Source organism: Bos grunniens, chromosome 4, assembly GCF_055505025.1.
Source record: "Bos grunniens cultivar Pamir isolate PY7600 chromosome 4, Bosgru_T2T1.0, whole genome shotgun sequence".
Taxonomy (NCBI): domain Eukaryota; kingdom Metazoa; phylum Chordata; class Mammalia; order Artiodactyla; family Bovidae; genus Bos; species Bos grunniens.
In genome coordinates this window covers 83,704,777-83,719,468 of record NC_141168.1, presented here as the reverse complement: position 1 = coordinate 83,719,468, position 14,692 = coordinate 83,704,777, and the positions used below count along the sequence as shown (strand labels likewise).

The window sequence follows — 14,692 nt, the reverse complement described above, 5'->3', positions numbered from 1 at the left end:
TCTTCACACTGATTTACCAGTAGGATATTCCCCTGAATCGGGGGATTTTAGATCAAGTTCATTTTTTGCTTTCTAAAAGATGTCAAGTTGCTTATTTAATGATGAAATATCAACCAATCTTTATTTAAAATGAAGTAAAATTGTAGTATATCCCATTCCTCCCACTTCAACCCTTTACAGAAAACAAAATTACTGAGGCCATGCTTCCCTCTGCTGGGAAAACTGAGCAATGACATCACTGCTTATGAACAGCTCAGTTAAAAATGGCTAAAATATCAACTGTAAACATATTATGTGTGCTGCTGCTGCTAAGTCGCTTCAGTCGTGTCCGACTCTGTGCGACCCCAGAGACGGCAGCCCACCAGGCTCCCCCATCCCTGGGATTCTCCAGACAAGAACACTGGAGTGGGTTGCCGTTTCCTTCTCCAATGCATGAAAGTGAAAAATGAAAGTGAAGTTTCTCAGTCGTGTCCAACTCCTAGCGACCCCACGGACTGCAGCCCACCAGGCTTCTCCGTCCATGGGATTTTCCAGGCAAGAGTACTGGAGTGGGGTGCCACTGATTAATATCCTATAATCCATAATTTTCCTATTGACTTTTTTGATATCTTTTACGTTAGTCTTAAAAGAAGGTATACTGTTTTTATCAATTACTTGAACTTGATCTACTAATTCTGTGTAAAGAATATTCATGGGTAATTCAGTTCAGTTCAGTTCAGTCACTCAGTCGTGTCTGACTCATTGTGACCCCATGGACTGCAGCACGCCAGGACTCCCTATCCATCACCAACTCCCAGAGCTAACACAAACTCATGCCCACTGAGTCGGTGATGCCATCCAACCATCTCATCCTCTGTTGTCCCATTCTCCTCCTGCCTTCAATCTTTCCCAGCAACAGGGTCTTTTCAAATGAGTCAGCTCTTCACATAGGGTGGCAAAAGTATTGGAGTTTAAGCTTCAACATCAGTCCTTCCAATGAATACTCAGGACTGATTTCCTTTAGGATGGACTGGTTGGATCTCCTTAGTCTTTTCCAGAACACCACAGTTCAAAACTATCAATTCTTCAGCCCTCAGCTTTCTTTATAGTCCAACTCTCACATCCATATATGACTACTGGAAAAACCATAGCCTTGACTAGACAGACCTTGTTGGCAGAGTAATGTCTCTGCTTTTTAATATGCTGTCTAGGTTGGTCATAACTTTTCTTCCAAGGAGCAAGCATCTTTTAATTTTATGGCTGCAGTCACCATCTGCAGTGATTTTAGAGCCCAAAAAATAGTCTGTCCCTGTTTCCACTGAGTCCCCCATCTATTTGTTATGAAGTGATGGGACCAGATGCCATAATCTTAGTTTTCTGAATGTTGAGTTTTAAGCCAACTTTTTCACACTCCTCTTTCATTTTGATCAAGAGGTTCTTTAGTTCTTTTTTGCTTTCTGCAATGAGAGTGGTGTCATCTGCATATCTGAGGTTATTGATATTTCTTCCAGCAATCTGGATTCCAGCTTCTGCTTCAACCAGCCCAGCATTTCTCATGTACACTGTCGGATATACTCTGCATATAAGTTAAATAAGCAGGGTGACAATAACCAGCCTTGACATTTTTGGAACTAGTCTATTGTTCCATGTCCAGTTCTAACTGTTCCTTCCTGACCTGTATACACATTTCTCAAGAGGCAGGCCAGGTGGTCTAGTATTCCCATCTCTTAAAGAATTTTCCACAGCTTACTGTGATCCACACAGTCAAACACTTTGGCATAGTCAATAAAGCAGAAATAGATGTTTTTTTGGAACTCTCTTGCTTTTTTGATGATCCAGCGGATGTTGGCAATTTGATCTCTGGTTCCTCTGCCTTTTCTAAATCCAGCTTGAATGTCTGGAAGTTCACGGTTCACATAGTCTTGAAGCCTGGCTGGAAGAACTTTGATCATTACTTTGCTAGCATGTGAGATGAGTACACTTGTGTGGTAGTTTGAGCATTCTTTGGCATTGCCTTTCTTTGGGATTGGAATGAACACTGACCTTTTCCAGTCCTGTGGCCACTGCTGAGTTTTCCAAATTTGCTGGCATGTTGAGTGCAGCCCTTTCACAGCATCATCTTTTAGGATTTGAAATAAACTGGAATTGCATCACCTCCACTAGTTTCCTAAGTAGTGATGCTTTCTAAGGCCCACTTGACTTCACATTCCAGGATGTCTGGCTCTAGGTGAGTGATCAAACCATCATGATTATCTGGGTCATGAAGATCTTTTTTGTATAGTCTTCTGTATATTCTTGTCACCTCTTCTTAATATCTTCTGCTTCTGTTAGGTCCATATCATTTCCATCCTTTATTGAGCCCATCTTTGCATGAAATGTTCCCTTGGCATCTCTAATTTTCTTGAAGATATCCCTAGTCTTTCCCATTCTATTGTTTTCCTCCATTTCTTTGCACTGATCACCGAGGAAGGATTTCTTATCTCTCCTTGCTATTCTTTGGAACTCTGCATTCAGATGCATATATCTTTCCTTTTCTCCTTTGCTTTTTGCTACTCTTCTTTTCACAGCTATTTGTAAGGCCTCCCCAGACAGCCATTTTGCTTTTTCCATTTCTTTTTCTTGGGAATGGTCTTGATCCCGGTCTCCTGTACAATGTCACGAACCTCCGTCCATAGTTCTTCAGGCACTCTATCAGATCTAATCCTTTGAATCTATTTCTCACTTCCACTGTATAATTGTAAGGGATTTGATTTAGCTCATACCTGAATGGTCTAGTGGTTTTCCCTACTTTCTTCAATTTAAGTCTGAATTTGGCAATAAGGAGTTCATGATCTGAGTCACAGTCAGCTCCCAATCTTGTTTTTGCTGAATGTATAGAGCTTTTCCATCTTTGGCTGCAGGGAATATAATTAGTCTGATTTCACTGTTGACCATCTGGTGATGTCCATGTGTGGAGTCTTCTATTGTGTTGTTGGAAGAGGGTGTTTGCTATGACTCTGTTAGCCTTTGCCCTGCTTCATTCTTTACTCCAAGGCCAAATTTGCCTGTTACTCCAGGTATTTCTTGATTTCCTACTTTTGCATTCCAGTCTCCTATAATGAAAAGGACATATTTTTTAGGTGTTAGTTCTAGAAATTCTTGTAGGTCTTCATGGAATCGTTCAACTTCAGCTTCTTCAGCATTACTGGTCAAGGCATAGACTTGGAATAACTGTGATATTGAGTGGTTTGCCTTGTAAACAAACAGATATCTTTCTGTCATTTTTGAGACTGCATCTAAGTACTGCATTTTGGACTCCTGTTGACTATGATGGCTACTCCATTTCTTCTTAGGGATTCACAGTAGTAGATATAATGGTCATCTGAGTTAAATTCATCCATTCCAGTCCATTTTAGTTCTCTGATTCCTAGAATATCGACATTCACTCTTGCCATCTCCTGTTTGACCACTTCCAATTTGCCTTGATTCATGGACCTAACATTCCAGGTTCCTATGCAATATTGCTCTTTACAGCATCGGACTTTGCTTCTATCACCAGTCACATCCACAACTGGGTGTTGTTTTTGATATGACTCCATCTTTTCATTCTTTCTGGAGTTACTTCTTCACGGATCTCCAGTAGCATATTGGGCACCCACTGACCTGGGGAGTTCCTCTTTCAGTGTCCTATCTTTTTGCCTTTTCGTGGTGTTCTCAAGGCAAGAATCCTGAAGTGCTTTACCATTCCCTTCTCCAGTGGACCTGTTCTGTCAAAACTCTCCACCATGACCAGTTCATCTTGAGCGGCCCTACACTGCGTGGCTCTTAGTTTCATCGAGTTAGATGACGCTGTGGTCCATGTGATCAGATTGGTTAGTTTTCTGTGATTGTGGTTTTCAGTCTGTCCGCCCTCTGATGGAGAAGAATAAGACGCTTATAGAAGCTTCCTGATGGGAGAGACTGAGGGGAAAACTGGGTCTTGTTTTGATGCGCAGGGCCAAGCTCAGTACCAGGCTTCTCCGTCCATGGGATTCTCCAGGAAAGAATACTGGAGTGTGTTACTGTTGCCTTCTCCAGGGGATCTTCCCGACCCAGGGATCGAACCTGGGTCTCCCACATTGGAGGCAGATGCTTTAACCTCTGGGCCATCGGGGAAGCTTCCTGATGGGAGAGACTGAGGGGCAAACTGGGTCTTGTTCTGATGGGCAGGGCCATGCTCAGTAAATCTTTAATCCAGTTTTCTGTTGACGGGTGGAGCTGTGTTCCCTCCCTGTTATTTACCTGGGGCCAAACTATGGTGGAGGTAATGAAGATAATGGCGACCTCCTTCAAAGGTCCCATGCATGCACTGCTACACTCAGTGCCCCCAACCCTGTGGTAGGCCACCACCAACGCATGCTTCTGCTGGAGACTTCTGGACACTCCTGGGAAAGTCTGGTTCAGTCTCTTATGGGGTCACTGCTCCTTTTTCCTGGGTCCTGGTGCATACAAGGTTCTGTTTGTGCCCTCTAAGAGTCTAATTCCCAGTCCTGTTTAAGTTCTGGCAGCTCTATGGTGGGGTTAATGGTGACCTTCTCCAAGAGGGCCCATGCCATACCCAAGTCTGCTGCTCCGTTTCCCTGCCCCTGCAGCAGTCCACTGCCGACCCTTCCTCCACAGGAAACGCTCAAACACAGTTCTGTCACAGTCTCTATGGGGTCTCTGGGTCCATTCATGGGTCATAATTGTTAAGAAAGAAAACACGTTGTACAAAGAGCACCCAGCAACATTTAAAAGCCTGGTTGCCTTTCTGAAGGTCCTTGTTGTGTATCCTACGTGTGTTGCTGTGTGATTTGCAAATGCCTACAAGGTCATTTGGCGATGCCAATACTAGGAGATAGGTAGCCTCATATTGAACCTATATTTTGCATCCATTTTGCTTATAAAATTTTCTTCTCTGTTCATTTGCTTTTCTATCTGTTACTGTTCTCATTAGGAATAAAAAATGCCACTAGATAAGAGCAAGAACTTTTGTGTTTATACAGATTTTGTACATTGTTGATGCACATTCTAATTGTTCAGAATGTCAGGTCAGTTTATTTCTCTTCCTTGGTTCTTCTCTTCTCGGTTCTTTGTTGTGTTTCATCACAACAAAAATTTTGAGCATTGGACTAAAGGGTTAAAAACAACTGACCAGTTAGAGCTCAGTCAGCTCAAGCAGACAGACACTTTATTAGACAGACACTCCTAAGGCATGTGAGCAGGCTTACCCCAAAAGGAGCTCTCTTCACCCTTCCTGTCCATTCCTCTCGGCTTCCCCCTTTTGTACATCCAGTCTGCTCCTTTTGGTTATGCCCAGTGCAAAGTAGGGCTTATACTCACCACCAGTCAATGAAAGGGAATGCAGAGGGCATATGCTCAGGGCCAATTGACAATTCCAAGTTACAACACAGCAGGCTGTGTTGTTTATGTCTTCCCATATGTCTTCACATAGTTCAGTCTGTTATAATTAGATGTAAAATATTCATAAGCCCATTACGGGCTCCAAACTGCCTTCTTTAAGGTTACTTAAGCTCCTTTGATTATTTTGTATCCACTGTGTGCCTAAGGCACCTGTTCAGGAGTTGAAAAGTCTCTGTAATTATCCTGTAGGCTGTGAGCTCTGCTGGGTGAGTCTGGGATGGAGTTTAGAGGTCAGTTTTCAGCCAGGCCTCCCCTTGTTGCTCATCCTACCTAACAAGTCTTTGTCTTTATATGGATTTAGGACATTGTTGGCACACCCTCATTACATTTTTCAGATGGCGTATTTCAGTTGGACAAAATATTCCCTCATCTTCCATTTATCTATTTCACATAGAAATGCTGAATCATGATAATCAGCTTTTCTGCAATGCAGTATTATGAAATATTAATTCCTTATATTAAAGAGTTTATTTGCTTAGATATGGGCTTCCCTCGTTATTCACACAGTAAAGAACCTACCAGCAATGTAGGAGACCCAGGTTCGATCCCTGGGTTGGGAAGATCCCCTGGAGAAAGGGAATGGCAACCCACGCCAGTGTTCTTGCCTGAAGAATTCCACGGACAAAGGAGCCTTGTGTTTCACAGTCCCAGGGGGTTGCAAAGAGTTGGACACTACCGAATGACTAAGGGACTAACGCTTTCACTTTTTCACTTTTGTTAAATATGGAAAGACTAATGATACTAACTAGAAGTGAACAAAACAAGATGATATAACTAGAGCTCATTTCCTATCAGTTTTAGTCTCCATGGCAATATAAACTTGCTATTTTGCTCAGTTTTTTGTCTCTAGCTATAACAGACGCAATATTGTGACTGTTGTAGATATTCATTGAACAAATATTTGTTGAGTGAATGATCTAAACATTTCAAGCTATAGAATAGTATTATTTTGTTAATCAGTAGAGATTTGATCTAAACAGCATTTGTTATTTATTGTGAAAATGATTTGTAATACATTGTTAGTAACAGCATTGTATTCAGAAGTAGAATCTTTCTTAAGAAATATTGTAAACCAAACAATTAACTAATAAATTATAATTACAAACCACTTTACATAGGATACCAGGCTATGTTTGAAGATTGTTAGAGAAAAATATATATATATGTGTATATACATATAAATACACGCACACATATATCTTACCAATATATTCATTTGTTTAGCAATTCAGTCCCTTCATAGACTCAGTTAAGTGTTTTTTTCAAAATGTTATGTATTCTGGAATGATGAATGTACATATATACAAGGAAAAGCTGACCAAAGTCATATTTATTTAAGTGAGGCAATGCAAAATAAATATTGTTGTTGTTGAGTGTATGGACTTTGGAAAGTGCTTCAGATTTTAAGATTATGTTTTCATGAAATTGGAGTGGCAGCCTATAAACTTTGGCAATATGAAATTGCTTAGCTATAGAAAGTTAAAATGAATGTGAATAATTTTTTCTCCTGATTCTTCAGTTGAAATGCATACTATAGGGAAAGAAACATAATTGCTGAGTTTCAGTGTTACCTGGGATGTGTGTGTGTGTGTGTGTGTGTGTGTGTGTATAAGAACAACCCCAAGTAGATGCTTGTGATATATGGGAGGAAATGGCAAAATAGTTTAAGAAGCTCTACAGCAGTAAAAACATTCCTTTTTTGAAGGCCTCTTTATTCCTTGTCTGCTTCTCTTACTAATTGACCAAACATAAAAAATATACACCACAGATTACAGTGAATTTCAAATATTTGGAAACTTAAGTCAGACATTCCCATATGGTCAGATTGGGTCTTACTGTTAGGAATCAGTGAATTATCTTAGAATAGGTGATGTCAATCTTTGAAAGTAAAATGGGCAGAAATCCAGAGCTCAGCCCTGTTAAATCATGTATGTTGTCTTGCTAATGTCACATCTCACATTGAGTAAAATATATGTGGTCATGTGGAAACGTATAAAGATATGATATATCTTTTCAAGAAAACTGCTAAGTGACCTGAAGCCAAATTATACACTTCAGGACGATTAGTCCCAGCTGTAATGGTAAACATATTCTGTAACACTCTATATTTCACATATCCTGGAGATTTTCATAGAGAGACTATATAAAACAGCTCAGAATTAAGGTGGAAGAAATTTCACTCTTGATGAAACCTTTGACACTCAGTGCTCTGTTCCCTCTCTTGTAAAGAAGCACTAACAATGAGCTGGCCTGGATGAAAGAATAATCCAGCTCCACTTCCCTTTGGTCTAGCACACTCTTCCCCCATCAGCGGTGACCTTTCGCCTAGGGAAATTTCAGTACAAAACCCTAAATATAGCTGTGCTGGCAGATCTTCTTGTCTTCCCACTCGCACCTCATACACAATGCTAACAAGAAACCTCCAATATGTTCCCTTCCCTAAAATAACTATTGTGCACAAAATTGGAGTTTGATTTTGTATTCAAGAACATGAGTGGTTGAGTCAGTTTACTTTTAAGGTACCTCTCATTCTTCCTTCTTTATTAAACAAGCTATACTATGATCTACATGTCCAGAAAGGGAAAAGTTATACCAGCAGTAACAATTTTAAAAATTAACATCATCTTAAATTTTTGAATCTTTGAAATACTTTATGTTCTAACTTCTATATAATGCCATCATTGAATTAGTTCTCTTGCCTGTTCTACGTACATGCATTTCCATTCCAATAACCCACAGTAGAATGTTCTTTGAGTCCAATCTTCTTCATTATTTCTACAGCTACTTCATATCAATTTACGTCTTAGTTGGATTCAAAATGGTTCTAAAATTTCATAAAATATCTTTGGCAGTGTCATCTTTATGGTCTGTAAAGCTGTAAATTTAGTATTTTATAGCACTGCTAATCTGGTCTATGCTTTAGCTTCTTTTAAACATATAGAAAATCCAACTATGAATCTGAACATTTGGCCCAAAAAGAAACCTTAAGATTTGATAAATGAGCTGATGTCAGTCCTAAAAAAAAAAAAAAATCCCTAACCTTGGTAAATTATCAAATTGTATCAAGCCTAAGATGTCACAGACTATAGAAGGCACCGTTCTGTTATGTACTGCTCAGAAAAACTGCCCAAAATGAACAATAATATAGGGTCCCAGCATCAAACCAGAACTTTTCAGTGTGGGCACAAAGGACAAATAAATTCCAAACCAGAAAATAGCAAAGAAACGTCCCTGTTTTACTCCTTGAGTCACAAAGTTGATCCTCCTGAAGGTTTACTTTCTGAATTCACAGCATCAAGGTGGACCAAAGCTTCAGACAGAACTTTGAGGAGGTATCAGCTTAGCAGGGACTCATGTGTCTGGCAGAGGTTAAGAACAAATTCTTTCCGAAAGAAAGCAACTTCAACTCAGAGAGCAATCGTAAAACATTCTGATGTCAAGACGTTAAAATATAAAGAAGTATGCATCCTAGAATAAAATTATTATAGTGTCACCTTCTATAACTTTGTAAACCCTTTTTGAAACTTTTCACTGGAAAAAACCATTAACACAGCCATCTTCTGATATTACATTAGGCAAATAATCCAACTATTCATAGTATATGTATGCAAGGCCTACACACACAACCTGAATAAGAAGAGATTTGAAATATTTTGTGCTATCAATATTATTAAAGTCTTTAAATATGTCATCAGGTCACCCAATTGTTTCAGTTCAGTTAAGTCATGTCCAACTGTTTGCGACCCCATGAACTGCAGCACGCCAGGCCTCCCTGTCCATCACCAACTCCTGGAGTTTACTCAAACTCATGGTCATTGAGTCGGTGAGGCCATCCAACCATCTCTTCCTCTGTCATCCCTTTCTCCTCCCACCTTCAATCTTTCCCAGCATCAGAGTCTTTTCAAATGAGTCAGCTCTTTGCATCAGGTGGCAAAAGTATTGGAGTTTCACTTTCAACCTCAGTCCTTCCAATGAACACTCAGGACTAATCTCCTTCAGAATGGACTGGTTGAATCTCTTTGCAGTCCAAGGGACTCTCAAGAGTCTTCTCCAACACCACAGTGCAAAAGCATCAATTCTTCAGCGCTCAGCCTTCTTCACAGTCCAACTCTCACATCCATGCATGAATACTAGAAAAACCATAGCTTTGACTAGATGGACCTTTGTTGGCAAAGTAATGTCTCTGCTTTTTAATATGCTATCTAGGTTGGTCATAACTTTCCTTCCAAGGAGTAAGTGTCTTTTAATTTTATGGCTGCAGTCACCATCTGCAGTGATTTTGGAGCCCAAAAAAATAAAGTCTGACACTGTTTCCACTGTTTCCCCATCTATTTGTCATGAAGTGATGGAACCAGATGCCATGATCTTAGTTTTCTGAATGTTGAGCTTTAAGCCAACTTTTTCACTCTCCTCTTTCACTTTCATCAAGAGGTTCTTCTGTTCTTCTTCACTTTCTGCCATAAGAGTGGTGTCATCTGCATATCTGAGGTTATTGATAGTTCTCCCAGCAGTCTTGATTCCAGCTTGTGCTTCATCCAGCCCAGTGTTTCTTGTGATGTACTCTGCATATAAGTTAAATAAACAAGGTGACAATATACAGCCTTGACGTACTCCTTTTCCTATTTGGAACCAGTCTGTTGTTCCATGTCCAGTTCTAACTGTTGCTTCCTGATCTGTATACAGATTTCTCAAGAGGCAGGTCAGGTGGTCTGGTATTCCCATCTCTCTCAGAATTTTCCACAGTTTATTGTAATCCACACAGTCAAAGGCTTTGGCATAGTCAATAAAGCAGAAATAGATGTTTTTCTGGAACTTTCTCACTTTTTCAATGATCCAGTGGATATTGGCAATTTGATCTCTGGTTCTTCTTCCCTTTCTAAATCCAGCTTGAACATCTGGAAGTTCACGGTTCACATGTTGTTGAAGCCTCCAAGTTGAGTACTACTTTACTAGTGATTGTTTGCTGCTGCTGCTAAGTCGCTTCAGGGGTGTCTGACTCTGTGCGACCCGATAGATGGCAGCCCACCAGGCTCCCCCATCCCTGGGATTCTCCAGGCAAGAACACTGGAGTGGGTTGCCATTTCCTTCTCCAATGCATGAAAGGGAAAAGTGAAAGTGAATTCGCTCAGTTGTGTCCAACTCTTCATGACCCCATGGTCTGCAGTGATTGTTTACACACCTATAATTTAAATTTGTTGTTGTTGTTCAGTCTCTCAGTCATGACCGAATGAACTGTGGCAAGCCAGGCTTCCCTATCCTTCACCATCTTCTGGAGTTTGCTCAGACTCAAGTCCATTGAGTTAATGATGCCACCCAACCATCTCATCCTTGTCCCCCTGTGCTCAATCTTTCCCAGCATCAGGGTCTTTTCCAATGAGTTGGCATTTCACATCAGGTGGCCAAAGTTTTGAAGCTTCAGCATCAGTCCTTTCAATGAATATTCAGGGTTGATTTCCCATAGGATTGACTGGTTTGATCTCTTTGCTGTCCAAGGAACTCTCAAGAGCTTCTCCAGCAACACAGTTCAAAAGCATCAATTCCTTGGCCTTCTTTATGGTCCAACTCTCACATCCATACATGACTACTGGAAAAACCATAACTTTGACTAGACAGACCTTTTCTGGAAATGTGACATCTCTGCTTCTTAATACACTGTCTAGGTTTGTCATAGCTTTTCTTCCAAGGAGCAAGCATCTTTTAATTCATGGCTGCAGTCACTGTCAGTGATTTGGGGCCCAAGAAATAGTCTGTCACTTTACATTGTTTCCCCATCTATTTGCCATGAACTGATGGAACTGTATGCCATGATCTTAGTTTTTTGAATGTTGAATTTTAAGCCATCTTTTTCAGTCTCCTCTTTCACGCTCATCTGTAGTTCCTCTTCACTTTCTCCCATTAGGGTTGTATCATCTGCATATCTGAGGTTATTGATATTTCTACCAGCAAAATTGAATTTAGCTTGTGCTTCATCCAGCCTGGCATTTTGCATCATGTATTCTGCATATTAGTTAATTAATTAGGGTGACAGTATATACAACCTTGTCATACTCCTTTCCAAATTTTGAGCCAGTCTGTTGTTCCATGTCTGGTTCTAACTGTTGCTTCTTGAACTGCAAACATGTTTCTTAGGAGGCAGGTATGGTGGCCTGGTATTCCCATCTCTTGAAGAATTTTCCACAGTTTGTTGTGATCCACAGTCAAAAGCTTTAGCCTAGTCAATGAGGTAGAAGTAGATGTTTTGCTATAATTCCCTTGCTTTATCTCTGATCCAGCAGATGTTAGCAGTTTGATCTCTGGCTCCTCTGCCCTTTCTAAATCTAGCTGTACATCTGGAAATTCTTGGTTCATGAACTGTTGAAGCCTCACTTTAAGGATTTTGAGCGTTACCTTGCTAGCATGTGAATTGAGAGCAATTGTGCTGTAGTTTGGACATTCTTTGCCATTGCCCTTCTTTGGGATTGGAATGAAAAAGGACATTTTCCAGTCCTGTGGCCACTGCTGAATTTTCCATATTTGTTGGCATATTGAGTGCAGCACTTTAACAGCATTGTCCTTTAAGATTTGAAATAGCTCAGCTGGAATTCCATCACCTCCAATAGCTTTTTTTATAGTAATGCTTCCTAAGGCCCACTTGACTTCACCTTCCAGGATGTCTGGCTGTAGGTCAGTGATCACATCATTGTGGTTATCCAGATCATTAAGACATTTTTCTGTACAGCTCTCTATATTCTTGCCACCTCTTCTTAATATCTTCTGCTTCTGTTAGATCCATACTGCTTCTGTACTTTATTGTGCCCATTTTTGCATGAAATATTCCCTTGGTTTCTCTAATTTTCTAGAGGAGAGCTCTAGTCTTTCCATTCTATTGTTTTCCTCTATTTTTTTGCATTGTTCACTTAAGAAGGCTTTCTTATCTCACCTTGCTACTCTTTGGAACTCTGCATTTAGATTGTAAACAAAAAGTTGTTAAACACGCAGTATTTTTTAAATTCCAAATGTTATAAGCAAAAAATATTAATTAAAATACAAAGTAGTATTCTAATGATTATTTGTGGAAGGTTTCTGTTTCAGCCTTTTCAAACTGTTCTGTTCATGCCAAGAAAATGCACTGGTCATAACAAACACCCTCTTCCAACAACACAATAGAAGACTGTATACATGGACATCACCAGATGGTCACACCGAAATCAGATTGATTATATTCTTTGCAGTCAAAGACAGAGAAGCTCTATACAGTCAGCAAAAACAAGACCAGGAGCTGACTGTGGCTCAGACCATGAACTCCTTATTGCCAAATTCAGACTTAAATTGAAGAAAGTAGGGAAAACCACTAGGCCATTCAGGTATGACCTAAATCAAATCCCTTATGGTTATACAGTGGAAGTGAGAAATAGATTTAAGGGCCTAGATCTGATAGATAGAGTGCCTGATGAACTATGGAATGAGGTTTGTGACATTGTACAGGAGACAGGGATCAAGACCATTCCCATAGAAAAGAAATGCAAAAAAGCAAAATGGCTGTCTGGGGAGGCCTTACAAATATCTGTGAAAAGAAGAGAAGTGAAAAGCAAAAGAGAAAAGGAAAGATATAAACATCTGAATGCAGAGTTCCAAAGAATAGCAAGAAGAGATAAGAAAGCCTTCTTCAGTGATCAATGCAAAGAATAGAGGAAAACAACAGAATGGGAAAGACTAGGGATATCTTCAAGAAAATCAGAGATACCAAAGGAACATTTCATGCAAAGATGAGCTCGATAAAGGATAGAAATGGTATGGACCTAACAGAAGCAGAAGATATTAAGAAGAGATGGCAAGAATACACAGAAGAACTGTACAAAAAAGATCTTCACAACCCAGATAATCACGATGGTGTGATCACTGACCTAGCGCCAGACATCCTGGAATGTGAAGTCAAGTGGGCCTTAGAAAGCATCACTACGAACAAAGCTAGTGGAGGTGATGGAATTCCAGTTAAGCTATTCCAAATCCTGAAAGATGATGCTGTGAAAGTGCTGCGCTCAATATGCCAACAAATTAGGAAAACTCAGCAGTGGCCACAGGACTGGAAAAGGTCAGTTTTCATTCCAATCCCAAAGAAAGGCAATGCCAAAGAATGCTCAAACTACCACACAATTGCGCTCATCTCACACGCTAGTAAAGTAATGCTCAAAATTCTCCAAGCCAGGCTTCAGCAATATGTGAACCATGAACTTCCTGATGTTCAAGCTGTTTAGAAAAGGCAGAGGAACCAGAGATCAAATTGCCAACATCCGCTGGATCATAGAAAAAGCAAGAGAATTCCAGAAAAATATCTATTTCTGCTTTATTGCCTATGCCAAAGCCTTTGACTGTGTGGATCACAATAAACTGTGGAAAATTCTTCAAGAGATGGGAATACCAGACCACCTGATCTGCCTCTTGAGAAATTTGTATGCAGGTCAGGAAGCAACAGTTAGAACTGGACATGGAACAACATATTGGTTCCAAATAGGAAAAGGAGTTACTCAAGGATGTATATTGTCACCCTGTTTATTTAACTTATATGCAGAGTACATCATGAGAAATGCTGGACTGGAAGAAACACAAGCTGGAATCAAGATTGCCGGGAGAAATATCATTAACCTCAGATATGCAGATGACACCACCCTTATGGCAGAAAGTGAAGAGGAACTCAAAAGCCTCTTGATGAAAGTGAAAATGGAGTTTTTCTTTCTGGCTTACTTCACTCTGTATAATAGGTTCCAGTTTCATCCTTCTCATTAGAACTGATTCAAATGTATTCTTTTTAATGGCTGAGTAATACTCCATTGTGTATATGTACCACAGCTTTCTTATCTATTCATCTGCTGATGGACATCTAGGTTGCTTCCATGTCCTGGCTATTATAAAAAGTGCTGCGATGAACACTGGGTACACGTGTCTCTTTCCCTTCTGGTTTCCTCAGTGTGTATGCCCAGCAGTGGGATTGCTGGATCATAAGGCAGTTCTATTTCCAGCTTTTTCAGGAATCTCCACACTGTTCTCCATAGTGGCTGCACTAGTTTGCATTCCCACCAACAGTGTAAGAGAGTTCCCTTTTCTCCACACCCTCTCCAGCATTTATTGCTTGTAGACTTTTGAATAGCAGCCATTCTGACTGGCGTGAAATGGTACCTCATAGTGATTTGATTTGCATTTCTCTGATAATGAGTGATGTTGAGCATCTTTTCATGTATTTGTTAGCCATCTGTATGTCTTCTTTGGAGAAATGTCTATTTAGTTCTTTGGCCCATTTTTTGATTGGGTCATTTAT

At 40.1% G+C, this 14,692-nt stretch overlaps 1 protein-coding gene across 7 annotated transcripts in view; it reads left to right on the top strand.

The window, feature by feature from the left end:
* The window catches only part of SEMA3A (semaphorin 3A), a 553,854-nt gene that overhangs the window by 523,620 nt on the left and 15,542 nt on the right, over positions 1 to 14,692 (top strand). The gene's annotated exons all lie outside the window — the stretch shown is intronic.